General features: G+C 37.2%; 1 long non-coding RNA gene across 3 annotated transcripts in view; it reads right to left on the bottom strand.

Annotated features, from left to right (window-relative positions):
• The window catches only part of LOC309628913, a 242,844-nt gene that overhangs the window by 107,555 nt on the left and 122,440 nt on the right, over positions 1-12,849 (bottom strand). The gene's annotated exons all lie outside the window — the stretch shown is intronic.

Genomic DNA, 12,849 nt, shown 5'->3' with positions numbered 1-12,849 from the left:
GACATCCTTTGTAGAGCCATTGACAAACACCACCCACTCCATATCCACACACCCTGGGAACATCCAAATGTTGCTCACCTGACATGGCAATGACTCTCTTTGTTGCGTTGCTTAATTGCTGCTCACTACCACTAGCAATCCACCCTGCTCGGGCTCTCTATCCAGGTCCCACAGTCCTTCCAGTCAAACCTTCTAGCAAAAAGCTATCTCTCAAGCACACTTTCAGTCCATAGATCCTCTAATTTTCAAACACTTGGAGTGCAGGTGACTTTCGGTGTAGCACATTTCTTCAGCATTCCATCAGAGTAACTACCCAGCCACAGCTTCTGCCTTTACAATTTTTTAGGAATGGACCTAGCACCATCCTCTGTGCCTAAAGATTCAGGCGACCCAGGTCGAGCTCTCCAAGACATTCCACTGAAGTCTCTCAGCATCAGCGCAAGGTGAGAGAAAAGGACTTTATTCCCTTCTCCTATGGGCAGTGAGAACACTACCAGAATGCAACAAATTTCTCCAAAGAAATATTTATCTTAATCTCTTCCATCTCAACATTTGATTCCCTCAAGAGAGTATTGGGCTAAAAGTTATAAAGCCTGTTTGGGGCATCTCCTCAGCAAGCTATGAGTAAGTGGTCTAGAACCTCACTTTGAAATGCTTTTCCCCTCATTGTTTCTCCCTCTTCATCTTGGGACTTCAGTCAAACATGAGATTCAGAGAGTCACATATTTACATCTAATTATCCTCTAACTAGCCACCTTTAACAAAATACCTAACCTTTATAAAATGAAAAGTAATCATCTATGGGAATCTTCTTATCTATAAATAAATAAGAGTTTCATATATAGACACTATAGAAATGTCTATATTTTCTTACACAACAGGCAAAAAGTGTCAACACAAGAATATCTCACTGTAAAAATGTATATAAAATAGCTTATCTCAATATGTTATGTAGATTTTTGTCTTCATTTGAATCTTTGATACTCAATAAAACCAAGTACTCACTAGGATTTGGAATGACTGGGACACTTTTTCACTGGTGGGATTATAAATTGGTACAATCACTTTGGGAAACAGTTTTGAATTATCATGTGAACCTGAACATTTATGTGGTCTACAGCCCTGCAGTTCCACTCGTAGGCATAAGTACTAGAGAAACTCTTGCACATATGTACCAGGAAACACATATCAAAATGTTCATAGTAACATGTTCATAAGAGTAAAAACTGGAAACAGACAAAAGTGCATCACATAGAATGGATAAGTTATGGTATTTCATACAGTAGAATACTATGCTTTAGGGAAAATTAATGAACTTCTGCACGTATAATATTCATGAATCTCAAAAACATACTGTTGAAAAAAAAGCAAGTTATATAAGAGAACACACTGTGATTCCATTTATATAAAGGGCAAAACTGACTAAAGTAAAAAATACAGTGTTTAAGGATACATAAGTGGTACATAAGTGGTAACCAATAAAGAAAATCAAGAGAATGCCAAAATTAAAAATCAGAATAGTGGTTACTACTGGGGTTTGGGGAGAGGTATGATCAAGGAGGAACACACAGGGCTTTTTTTTTTTTTTAATTTATTTATTTATTTATGGCTGTGTTGGGTCTTCGTTTCTGTGCGAGGGCTTTCTCCAGTTGCGGCGAGCGGGGGCCACTCTTCATCGCGGTGCGCGGGCCTCTCACTGTCGCGGCCTCTCTTTTGCGGAGCACAGGCTCCAGACGCGCAGGCTCAGTAGTTATGGCTCACGGGCCCAGTTGCTCCGCGGCATGTGGGATCCTCCCAGACCATGGCTCAAACCCGTGTCCCCTGCATTGGCAGGCAGATTCTCAACCACTGCGCCAACAGGGAAGCCTCACCCAGGGCTTTTAAGGTCCATTAATCAGAAACTAAAAACTGACATCACTTCAAGTATTTGCATTACAGAAAATTTAATAAAAAAATTACTGACATGGGTAATGCAAGAGCTGAGAAAGCAAATAAGAGAGAGTGAAGTAGGCCAGGAACTAGCAAAAGCAGGGACCATTATCATCTCTGGGCCAAAGAGAAAAAAAGGAGAGGTAGTATTACCAGAGCCCAGAATGGAACCACTTGGGCCTGACCAAGAGCCATGGAGAATACAGTCACTGCCAGGGAAGCTACCCAAGATTGGGGGGGATGGGAGGGAGGATATACTCTGGCTTCTCCCTTCCTCCTGCCTTCCAATCTCCTGCCATGGTTCGCACTGACCTAACACAAGTGAAAGGGAACTAGGGTAAAGTAACCTGAAAGGGCCGTTCCTCCTATGATACAGAGCTATGACTCTGAGGGTCAACAAGCTCAGGACAGGCACGTCAGGATGGTAGGTTCTTTTTCTTAAGGGAGTAGCAAGTACAAATGTGTCTGTTTTATCATTCTTTAAGCTAAATATATACATTTTAATTTTATGTACAATATACTCTGCAATTGTTTTTTAAATTCTTCTTCAAGCATGGGACAGAAATGTTTTGCTTAGGGATTCTATCATTAATTTTAGTACATTGCAGAGATATATGAGCTTTCCAGATTGAATACTTTTTTCATGTAAGATCTTTTAAAATTCCAGTTTTCACATAAGTAAAATGGACATAATAATTCCTAATTTGCAGTTATTTCCAGTTCTAAGGTTTGCAGTATGCATGAGAGGCCTAACACTGTGATTGGCATAAGGTAGAACCTCAGCGAAGGTGAATGGCCAAGTATTTTCATAAGGGAGCTGTGAAAAAGCTAGTGAGGCTTTCTCTGATTTCAGGACTTGATCAGAAAGGAATAAATAATCATAAATTCTCTTCCATATTCTTAAGGAAGTTAATTAACATGCTTCCCTGAAGTTTTAGTATTGTATTCATGCTTTGCTACTGGCATATTCAAAAGCAGAAGCTAACACTAAGAATTATTGCAAAAAAGATGCCACTGTTAAAGTACCCATTGTCCAAGGGATTCAAGGAGAAAATATGCTAAGTATGAGGAAGATTGGTCACCACTTCCAAAAGAAAAGACTTAAAATAAAGCAATACGGACTTCGAATCACTTAAAATCATAACAATGGCAGGAATGTGTGGTTTGTCGAGGACTGAAATAACCCCACAGCAGTGCAGTGAATTTTCATTGATATATAAGTGGTCGCCTATTATTTGCAACAATGAAGGGGACTAATTTAACACAAGAATGTAGCAGGAGAGGCAATGCTGGCTTAATAATAGGTTCATTCTCAGCAGGAATTCATATGAATGAGTAGGGGAAATAAGGATAGTTGCAGGGTGGGAAAGAGAAGGCAGAATGAGATGACTGCAAACCACATGGCATCTTTGCTTAGAAGTTTATTACACGAATGTGCCAAGGAGCTGTTTCAGTGCCCTACTGTGTGAATCAAGAAATGTGAATCCAACTTGACAAAGTATAAAAGGTAAAGACTGGGTAAAGCTGACAGACCTCAGCAATCTCCGTTACTGGCTGTTACCTTCAGAGTGTCGTTGGCAGAAAATGAAAGCGGCCACTGGCTTGCAGAGCTGCAGGTGCACAGCCTGGACTTCGGGACAGAGCAGCAAGGGAAGGAAAGGTGTGCCCTTCACTAGAATCCAATTTGTTAAAGGAAACTGTATATGCTGTGAAACTATTTACCCTGATTTGGAAATTAGTGGTTGCCTTAGCAACACTTGAATCCCATGAGGCTCACACGCAGTGCTAATTTCAATTCATGGACACCTTCACGGGTGAGGAATGCAAACAATAACTTGAGTGTCCCATTTGGCGTAACTCTCATAGGAAATGAGATTTCCCTCTGCCTATAAAAATATCTTGATAATAACCCCCATTTATCAGTATCTTCTATACACCAGCTTTATGCTGCCAGCTTTACATTTGATTTCATTTGGTGGCCACTGCAAGGTCAGCAATATTATTCCCATTTTACAGATGAAAAATGAGCTGTAGAAAGGCTACATTACTTTCTCAAGGTCACTCAGTGGTGGTTTGATGATTTTAACACAGATTTGGCTGACTTCAAAATTCCACGTTCCTTTAGCATTTCTAATTCTGTTAAGTAAAATGCAAAATTTATAAAGCTGCAAAGTACCTTAGGAATTATTCTAATTGAGCACAATGTCCTCAGTTAAAACATAAGGAACTAGAGACACAAGAAGGCCAAGAGATTTACTCATGGTCACATGGCCAATAATGGCAGAGTTGAGAATAGAATTCAGTTTTCAGGACTCTATTTGAGCCCTAATTTATGGAGGCCACCTCTGAGCCATCCAAACTGGGATGTTCTCAATGTTGAACTGTTATCTCATTCATTTTTGAATGTCTTTATATAGCTAAAACCAAAGTAGAAATAAAAACTGAGAGAATTTCTGTGTTATGTTGAGATATATCAATAGTAAGATTTAACATTTTAAGCCCAAAACATTGAAGGTGACTGATTCACACAGGCCCTTCCAAGCTGTGTGCATGCACAGCTGCTCATGTCATAAAGTACCCTCGCAGAATTTTCTTTCTATCGTGCAAGGACTCACATGTGTGAGATGTCCCATCTGCGTCTGCAGCAGTCACCCTGAAGTTGACAAGAATATGAGTCAAATGGCAGATTCATTTTGCACCTGGGTTTTCACAGGAGGCAAGGGCTAGTCCAAAACAAAACTGAACAGTGAGGGTTACCTGTGGTGCTACTTACTAAACTCTTTTCTGTGCCACTGTCTCTCTTTCATGGGCGGATACTCCCTTCCCCAAATCACCAGGCTCCCCGTGCCACCACACTGTCAATCTTGCCATACTGTCATCTAGCTATCCAAAGTCCCCTGCTTTAAAATCCCATTAAGACCTGGCCTCCTCCACAGTAACCTTATGCTCCAAAATTACCTTTTTTTCTTCCTCATCCTATTCTTATCACAATTGTGTCTCCTTAATGATCTCAGCAAGTTGTTGAAAAAAGATATTTCTGGTTAATTCCGACACAAAACAATGGAAGCAATCTTTACAAAAAATTCCTTGTGTATTATGTAGTAAATGTTTTGTTTTCCTGACCCAGCAACCTCCTAAGAAGTCTTTGTGCCTTGACATATGTATAAGTTTGCCTTGATTTTTTGCAAATGTTTTAATCCAGTGCTGGTTTTAGGCTCACAGGACCTTGTTAGGTGGTTGACCAAGATATGAGAACCAGAGCCCCATGGTGAAGGAATGTGTCTGAAGGCAGAAAACTTGGGAAGGATGTCTTTGAACTGAAAGGAACTGGTTATTGTTAACTAAGTCATTGAAATGGTCAAGACTTAGTGATCTACTCATCTATCAAACATTTGTTATGTGCTTACCATGTGCCAAACGTTGGACAAGGAATAGGAAATTTAAAAGAAAAAAAATGAATAAGGAATCTTATTACCCTTCAAGAAATCTATAACGTAGGTGGGGAGATAACACATATGTTCATTACAATTCTTTGCAATAGTTGTTTTGATGAGAGGACAATTTGGTGAAAAGATGGGCTTAAATACAGATCAATCTGAACTTAAACATTGCCTCTGCCACTTATAAGCTATGTGGACCCCAGCGAGTCACTTAACTTCCCTGGACTCTAGTTTCTTTATCATAACGCTTCAGAAAATATGTGTATACTTTGCAGGATTGTTTAGAGAAAGCATATATAGAGCACCTATCCTGGTACCAGTGTGCCTGGAATAAAAGACATTATATATCTGTCAACTATTATCATTATTTTTATCATTAAAATGATAAAGATAAGCTCGTGTCATATTACACATAGACACACAAATGGCTCAGAATTCATGAATCCAGGGAGATTTCCAGAACTCAGCAATGGCTTAAAATGACCGGTATAAATTTGGTAAAAGAATGGAGAGAAGAGAGTGAGAGTTGTAAAGGCTACATATTCAAAAGCACAGAGAAACATGATAGTTTAGGAACTGCTAGTGAATCTGGGTGGCTGCAGCCAGGACCAGAACTAGGAAATTAACTGGTGAGGCTGGAGACCAGACCACATGAAGACTTTATAACCATGGTAACCATAAGTCCCTGTTTGCCTGAGTTATGCCTGTTGCCCTAGAGTAATTATTAATAGTGCAAGCTTTCACTCTTAAGCTTAGATGATAAATCATATGGTCACCCTCTTTACATTCCATGGTGAGAAATTTTGGTCCTACCCAAAAGCTATGAAAAGTACCTGAAGAAAGCTAACTTGGGGAATGACATGATCAATTCTAGTTTTAAATAGCACATTCTGGCAATTCTGTTAGCAATGCTGGAGGATGGGTCACAGAGGGCAATCTGGAGGCAGGTAGAGTGAGGAAGTTAAGTCAGTATAAGTTGCACTTTCAGTCATTTTGTTTGAATTATAGCCATAGCTAACATATCTCTTCCATCTACTTATCACTTACTCTATGACAAATACTGTTCTAAATGTTTATGTGTGTTATCTCAATTAAATCTCAACACACCATCTTAAGATGAGTATTTTCATTATTACTATTATTATTTCTTTTTTTATATGAGGAAACTGAGACCTAGAGAAGTTAAATTATTTGCTAGAGATCAGGAGAATCCTAATTCAAACCCACAGACTCTATCACCAGATCTCATGTTTGCAACCACTAAATTATATTATGATTACAGAGGACTCAACCAATGATGACTGATGTCAGGATCCACAGTCAGTACTTGCCTAGGTAAATATGAAGTACAGTCTTCCTTCAAGTTCTCTCTTCCTTTACTGTGTCCTAGAATCCCCAAAGGATTATTATTCTTTTGTTGTTGTTGTTGTTCTCACCCATCAAATTGGAACTCAGATAATTCCCCTTGACCTACAATATATCAGAGATGTTGTCCTGGATTCAGGCTGCTTTCTTCTGCTATTGCTATCCTGTCAAGACCACCACAGAAAAGTCCAGGTTAAGACTTCCATTCCTAACCCAGGGGTGTCATTTAAATAAGATAAGTTTACTTTTAGAAAGAACATTTTGACAACTTTTCCACAGCTAAAAATGAGATGCAATTGTCCACCACCACCACTCTGATGCAAAAGGAAAAACTACTTCCTTAGACAATTGCCCCAGTCCCTGTTCTTACTATTCCATAATTAATCTCCCCATGGCAGTTGAAAGTTACAATATTTATTTCCTTCGTGAAAAATGCATTCTTACAATCATAAAACAGGTTGACACTGGTATATTCCCCAAAGTCTAGGTTATAAAGTCCTATTCATGGTCACTTGAATACATAGGGAAAGAATACTGCTGCTGGCATTGGAAATAGAATGAACAATCTGTGATATTTAGGAAACAGAATTAAGAAGAATAAGAACTGATTGCATGTGAGAGGTCAGTGAAAGGGAAAAATCAAGAATGATCCTCAAGTATTTGTCTCAAGTGAATGAGCAAGTGAGTGGCTAGTGATTTTATGAAATTAACTAGGGAACTTAGTCAGAGGAACAGCTTAAAGGGTTGGACAGGTGATAATGAGTTCAGTAAATATTTGTTGGTATGAATGGATGGGATGAATTAGTGTAGTAATTAAAGATAACATCACTGAAATGAAAGGATGATGGAGAAGTTAATTTTAAATGGAACCAGTTCAAGCAATTATGCCAAGGTTACCTGATAAATTTAAAGCAAAATGATTTAGGTGTCTTAGGTGTCTTCCATTAGCTGAGCACTGGGTAGGAAAAATGGGAAGTGTAGACTTATGTGCATGTGAGTATAGAAATATATCCATCATTCTAAAAATGTCTGAAAATATTTAGAACATCCACATGATTCTGTTTCATATAATAATCTATTATTGTAATTTTAATCCATTAAAAATATTGGCTATTGAGTTTTTTTTTTAAATACCCTGTCTGATATTGTGTTAAAAAAAAAAAATTCAAGTCCTCCATAAGCTTGAGCTATACTCTGGCTCAATTGCACAAAGTGTGTTTTATTCATTAACTGTTGAAGACTGTATGAAGTCTGGGCTAAAATTGTCCTAAAATTTTTCCTATTTTAATTGGATTGTCTCTGTATTCCAAAAGATAAGTAGATACTTGGTTTAGATGATAAAGATAATTTGCCAGGTCTCTTCTAAAATATCTCCTAGTTTTTATTTCCCTGGACATCTTTCCACAGCCAATGGTAACATTCTCGCTGACATACTCGTATCGTCTATCTCCATCCCAAAGGTGATGAGGAGATCTGACAGATAGAGACACATCAGCAACCATGCCAACTGGTTGCCAACTTGGACATATGTACAGAGCAGAGAGCGTGCTAAAGTTCCTTATTCAGAGAGCCAAGAGCCCACTGACATTCACCAATGACTGAAGAATGTGTCAATATCACTACGGCCTAGTCAAGTTTGGAGTGAGCCATGTTAAAGGTTCTGGAAAGGAGAGGATGGCCACCTGGGTAGGGCACCACTCTGCTATGTATATGTGCCTCATTTGGCATCCACTTTGCATGTCTGCTGCTGGGCTTCCATCTGTCGAATCTCAATGTAATGTCAGAGATAAAAACTGAAGACTCCATGGCTTCAAAATGCATTTTTCTGCTGGCTGCCTGATGGCTGTCTGGGGACATACAATTTAGAAAGCAATTCTTGCTGACTGACCTTCTTATATGATATGTATGTTTTAATTTTAACTCTGCAGAATATCTATTTAATCTAATAATAAAAATAATCAGTATATAACTTCAAAAGAGCTTTGCAAATTTAAATATACAAAAGTGGGAGAACATAGCCCATCACCTTATCAAAGACTCAGATCACATATAACTTGGAGTTAAATTTTGAAATATTTTCCCTTTTATCTATTGAATGTGTACCTAGAAAAATATAGTATTAATTGGAATGCAATTTAACTTGTAGTCTATAACTGATCTAATATTAATATTTTATCTAGTATCTAATATTTTTCAGAATAAATAAATCTAGGACTTTGAAAAAATTTCTCAATTGTATTTAGTTAAAATTCCCCAAATTCATCTATAATATTAGTACCTTTGACATTTTCTTAGCCATATTTAGTTATATCTCTCGCTGAAAGAACTAGTTAATTAAAAGCATATTAATAATTCTGGTCAATTATGTCTTTCTTTTCATTCTTATAATTCAGAAGTATTTTATTTTTTCTTTCCCATGTAATTATAAACATTTCACTTTAATTCAGGTGTACTATAGAGTGTTTAAATGTATCTTTTTTGTGTATAAGAGATGGTAATAAATTCAATCATAGTTTGAAAAAAATTTTTTAACTGAAGGACTTTTGAAGAATGGCAGTGTTTGCACTAGTAATCTTCTCCAGGTAAATATAACTTTATATCTCTGTCTTCAGAACTTGATTATTACAGAGTTTCAGGCTCTGTAATGCTATAATTATTTTATAATTGAACAGTTGATCTGCTTCCCTAGTTAAATGTGTGTGTGTGTGTGTGTGTGTGTGTGTGTGTGTGTGCATATCAATGCTGATCATGCTTTCTCATTACTAAAAAAAGATATTTTTCAGTATTGTGGTCAACTCACCCTAGGATGACCCCCAGTTAGTTCCGTCCTTGTGCAATTAACTCGCCTTGAGTGTAGGTCAAAACTGTGAATGTTTCTAACCAATAGAGTTTGGCAAAGGTGATGGAATGTTACTCCCATGATTACCTTACACTATATAAGACTCTTTCTTAGTAGACTGACCTGAACGAGATTCTCCTGCAAGACTTGAAAAATAACAAACAATCCTGTGGTGAACTGATTGTGGAGGAGAGCACCTAACAGGGAGAAGAAGATAGACTCTAGGAACTGAGAACAGCTCACGCCCAACAACTAGCCAAAAAAAAAAAAAAAAAGGGGGGGGGGACTTCAGTCATACAAGCACATGGAAAAAATTAATTTCTGCAAACGACTTCAATGAGCTTGGCATTAGATTCCTCCCTACTCAAGCCTTTAGATGAGAATATAGTCTGGCTAATACCTTGATTGCATCCTTGTGAGAACATATGCAGAGGCTCCAGTCCACCTGTGCCTACACCCTTGACTCACATACACTATCAGATAACAAATTTGTGCAGTTTTAAGGTGCTAAATTGTGGCAATTTATTCCTAAGCAATAGAAGCCTAATACAGATTTATACACAATTCCCCAGAACTCACATTTCCATAAATAGTATGGTGTTGTATAAGTTAGTTGGAGCTACCTTAACAAAGTACCACAAACCAGGCGGCTAAAACAATGGAATTTATTGTCTCATAGTTCTAGAGGCTAAAAATCTGAGGTCAAGGTGTCAGCAGGGTTGGTTCCTTCTGAGGGCTATGAGGAAGAATCTGTTCTATATGTCTCTCTTAGCTTCTGGTGGTTTTTAGCAATCTTTGGCATTCCTTGGTTTTTAGAAGCATCACCCCAATCTCTGCCTGCATATTCGTATAGTGTATTCCGTGTGTGCATGTCTGTGTCCAAATTTCCCCTTTTTATAAGGACATCAGTCATATTGGATTAGGACCCATTCAACTCAGCATGACTTCATACTAACTAATTATATCTGCAATTACCATGTTTCTAAATAAGGTCACATTCTGTGGTACTGGGAGTTAGGATTTCAACACATAAATTTTGGGAGGACAAAATTCAACCCATAACAGGTGTTTAGCTTTTACTGTAAAAGGAACTTCTAAGAAGGAAGAGAACACTGCCATTTTAATTGAAGGTGTCATTTCTTTAAAATAATGAGCTCTTCTTTCATCCCTCACTTTGTCTGTCATGGCTAGAAGAGAGTGGGGACAAAAGCTTTCACATATCCATTTCTTTTAAAACATATTTCTTTGAACACTTGGTTTTCACTGTGACAGGAGCATGAAAATACATTACATTAAAAAGTTATGATATCAGTTTCACTCATTAAAATACAGAACAAGTACTTGTATTGGCTTATATAATTTGGTGCCCCAAAATACTCAGACTTTGAAGACTTGAAAACTTTGTGAACTACCAATATTTCCTTAGCAGTAACTTATTTTCTATCATATTCTTAGGACAGAAAGTGTGAAAATGTATTTGATATCACCTAAGTTTGAAGACATCATCCACTTCCAAATGATGAAGATTTTAAGTAGTTAGTGAAGAGAATCTTGTAGACCATAGAAATAGCTGTTAGCCAATTAAGCATCTTCTACCTGTCAGGTGTTCCAGTAAGCAGTTCACATATATCACTTCATTACCTTTACAGCGACCATATGAAGAAGATGTTAACATTTCCTTTTCACAGGTGAGGAAACTGAGGAAAAAAGATAAGCGGTGCATCCAAAGTCACACAAGAGAATGTTAGATCAGATATTTTAATCAAATTTGCCTTCATTTCAAAGAGATATTCTGTTTTGATGTGTCCCAACAATTCAACATTAATATGTTTCACAAAGTCTGGGTTCAGAATTTCTTGGAGGCCTGTATTACCTACCATCACTTCATCATACAGGTAAATACTTATTATCAACAAACACATCATGTCATTCAGAGATTTCTTTAGATGGCACCACTGAACTCAAGGAGAAAACAGGAGTTGACAGGAAAACAGTGTTGGTTTTATTCATCTTCTTCGTCTCTCCTCAGCAAGCATTCCAGACACTCAAATTATTTTTCTGAAGTAGAGCTGGATAAATATTGGACCCAAAAAAGTTTTTAAGTGGTCAGCATGAAGCTAAAATGAAAGTCAGAAGCCTACAATTGTATTTATAGGTTCCTGACTCATATACTTTAAGATCTTCTACTCTGATATTCTGTTTTTCTATTTCACACTATTAGCTCCTTCTCCTGTATTATTTTCTGTGTATCATAGATTGTTGCTTGATCTGAGACTTGCACAGTTTTGGTTGTATTTGGGGCCCTCACCTTAAAACATTCCATGAGTTACAAGAGAGAGTCAACTTACACTTCAAAACTGCAGATATATCCACACGTTACCAGAAGTTAGTAACTTGGGAAGTGTTTCCACAATTCTGTATCTATAGCTCCATAATCAACTGATCAGATCTCTTTCCTTCATCATCGCAGCATGACCTGATGAGCAGCAATCTTTGCCTCTCTATTTCCCAGCTTAGGCTATGATTAATTTGATTGGTTTCAAAACCTGTTGTATCTTTCCTCTGTGTCCTGCCTGAATATTGGCACAATATGATTGCAGTAGGTTGCATTATTTCCACTTTATCTTACATACTTGAACTTCAGGCCACTTAGTCCCAACATGTAAATTTCTGTAATATTAAATGCAAGTGAATATTTTATGCCAAGAGCCCTAGCATTCTTTTTTTTGTAAGACTACGTAACTGCTCCTAAATTACCATGAAGCATGTTAACACAAAGATATTACAAATAACAACATCAAATGATAGGAAATAGAAATGAGTCTTGGGTAATATATTATCCATGTATTTGAGTATACCATGTATCATATCATGTTAATTGTAATATCAATTCTGATCTCCAATCAGCAGAGATAAAAATGGGATGATTTTCTATGATTACATTTAAATTAAAAAGTTACATAAATTGAAGAAAGCCTGTTTATTGTAAAAACATTTATTTAGTACCTATTATATGGCAGTTATTCTTGGAACACAGGTGAGGAAATGGATGTGATAGTCATAAACCTTACTGTTAAAGAACATAGAGTCTAACTAGTAGACTAATTTGCCTCTAATTGTTCTGCCTCAAATTTGTCAGTATACTTACATGGCTTGTTTGCTTCTTAAGATTAACATTATTCTCTATATTTTTTACCACTATCTTAAGATTACCATTTATTCTGTATATCTTTTTGCCACTATCTAAAGATTCTTGATACTTTTTTATTATTTTTG

Source organism: Balaenoptera borealis (genome assembly GCF_965194805.1).
Source record: "Balaenoptera borealis genome assembly, chromosome: 5".
Taxonomy (NCBI): domain Eukaryota; kingdom Metazoa; phylum Chordata; class Mammalia; order Artiodactyla; family Balaenopteridae; genus Balaenoptera; species Balaenoptera borealis.
This window is presented reverse-complemented; position numbering and strand designations above follow the sequence as displayed.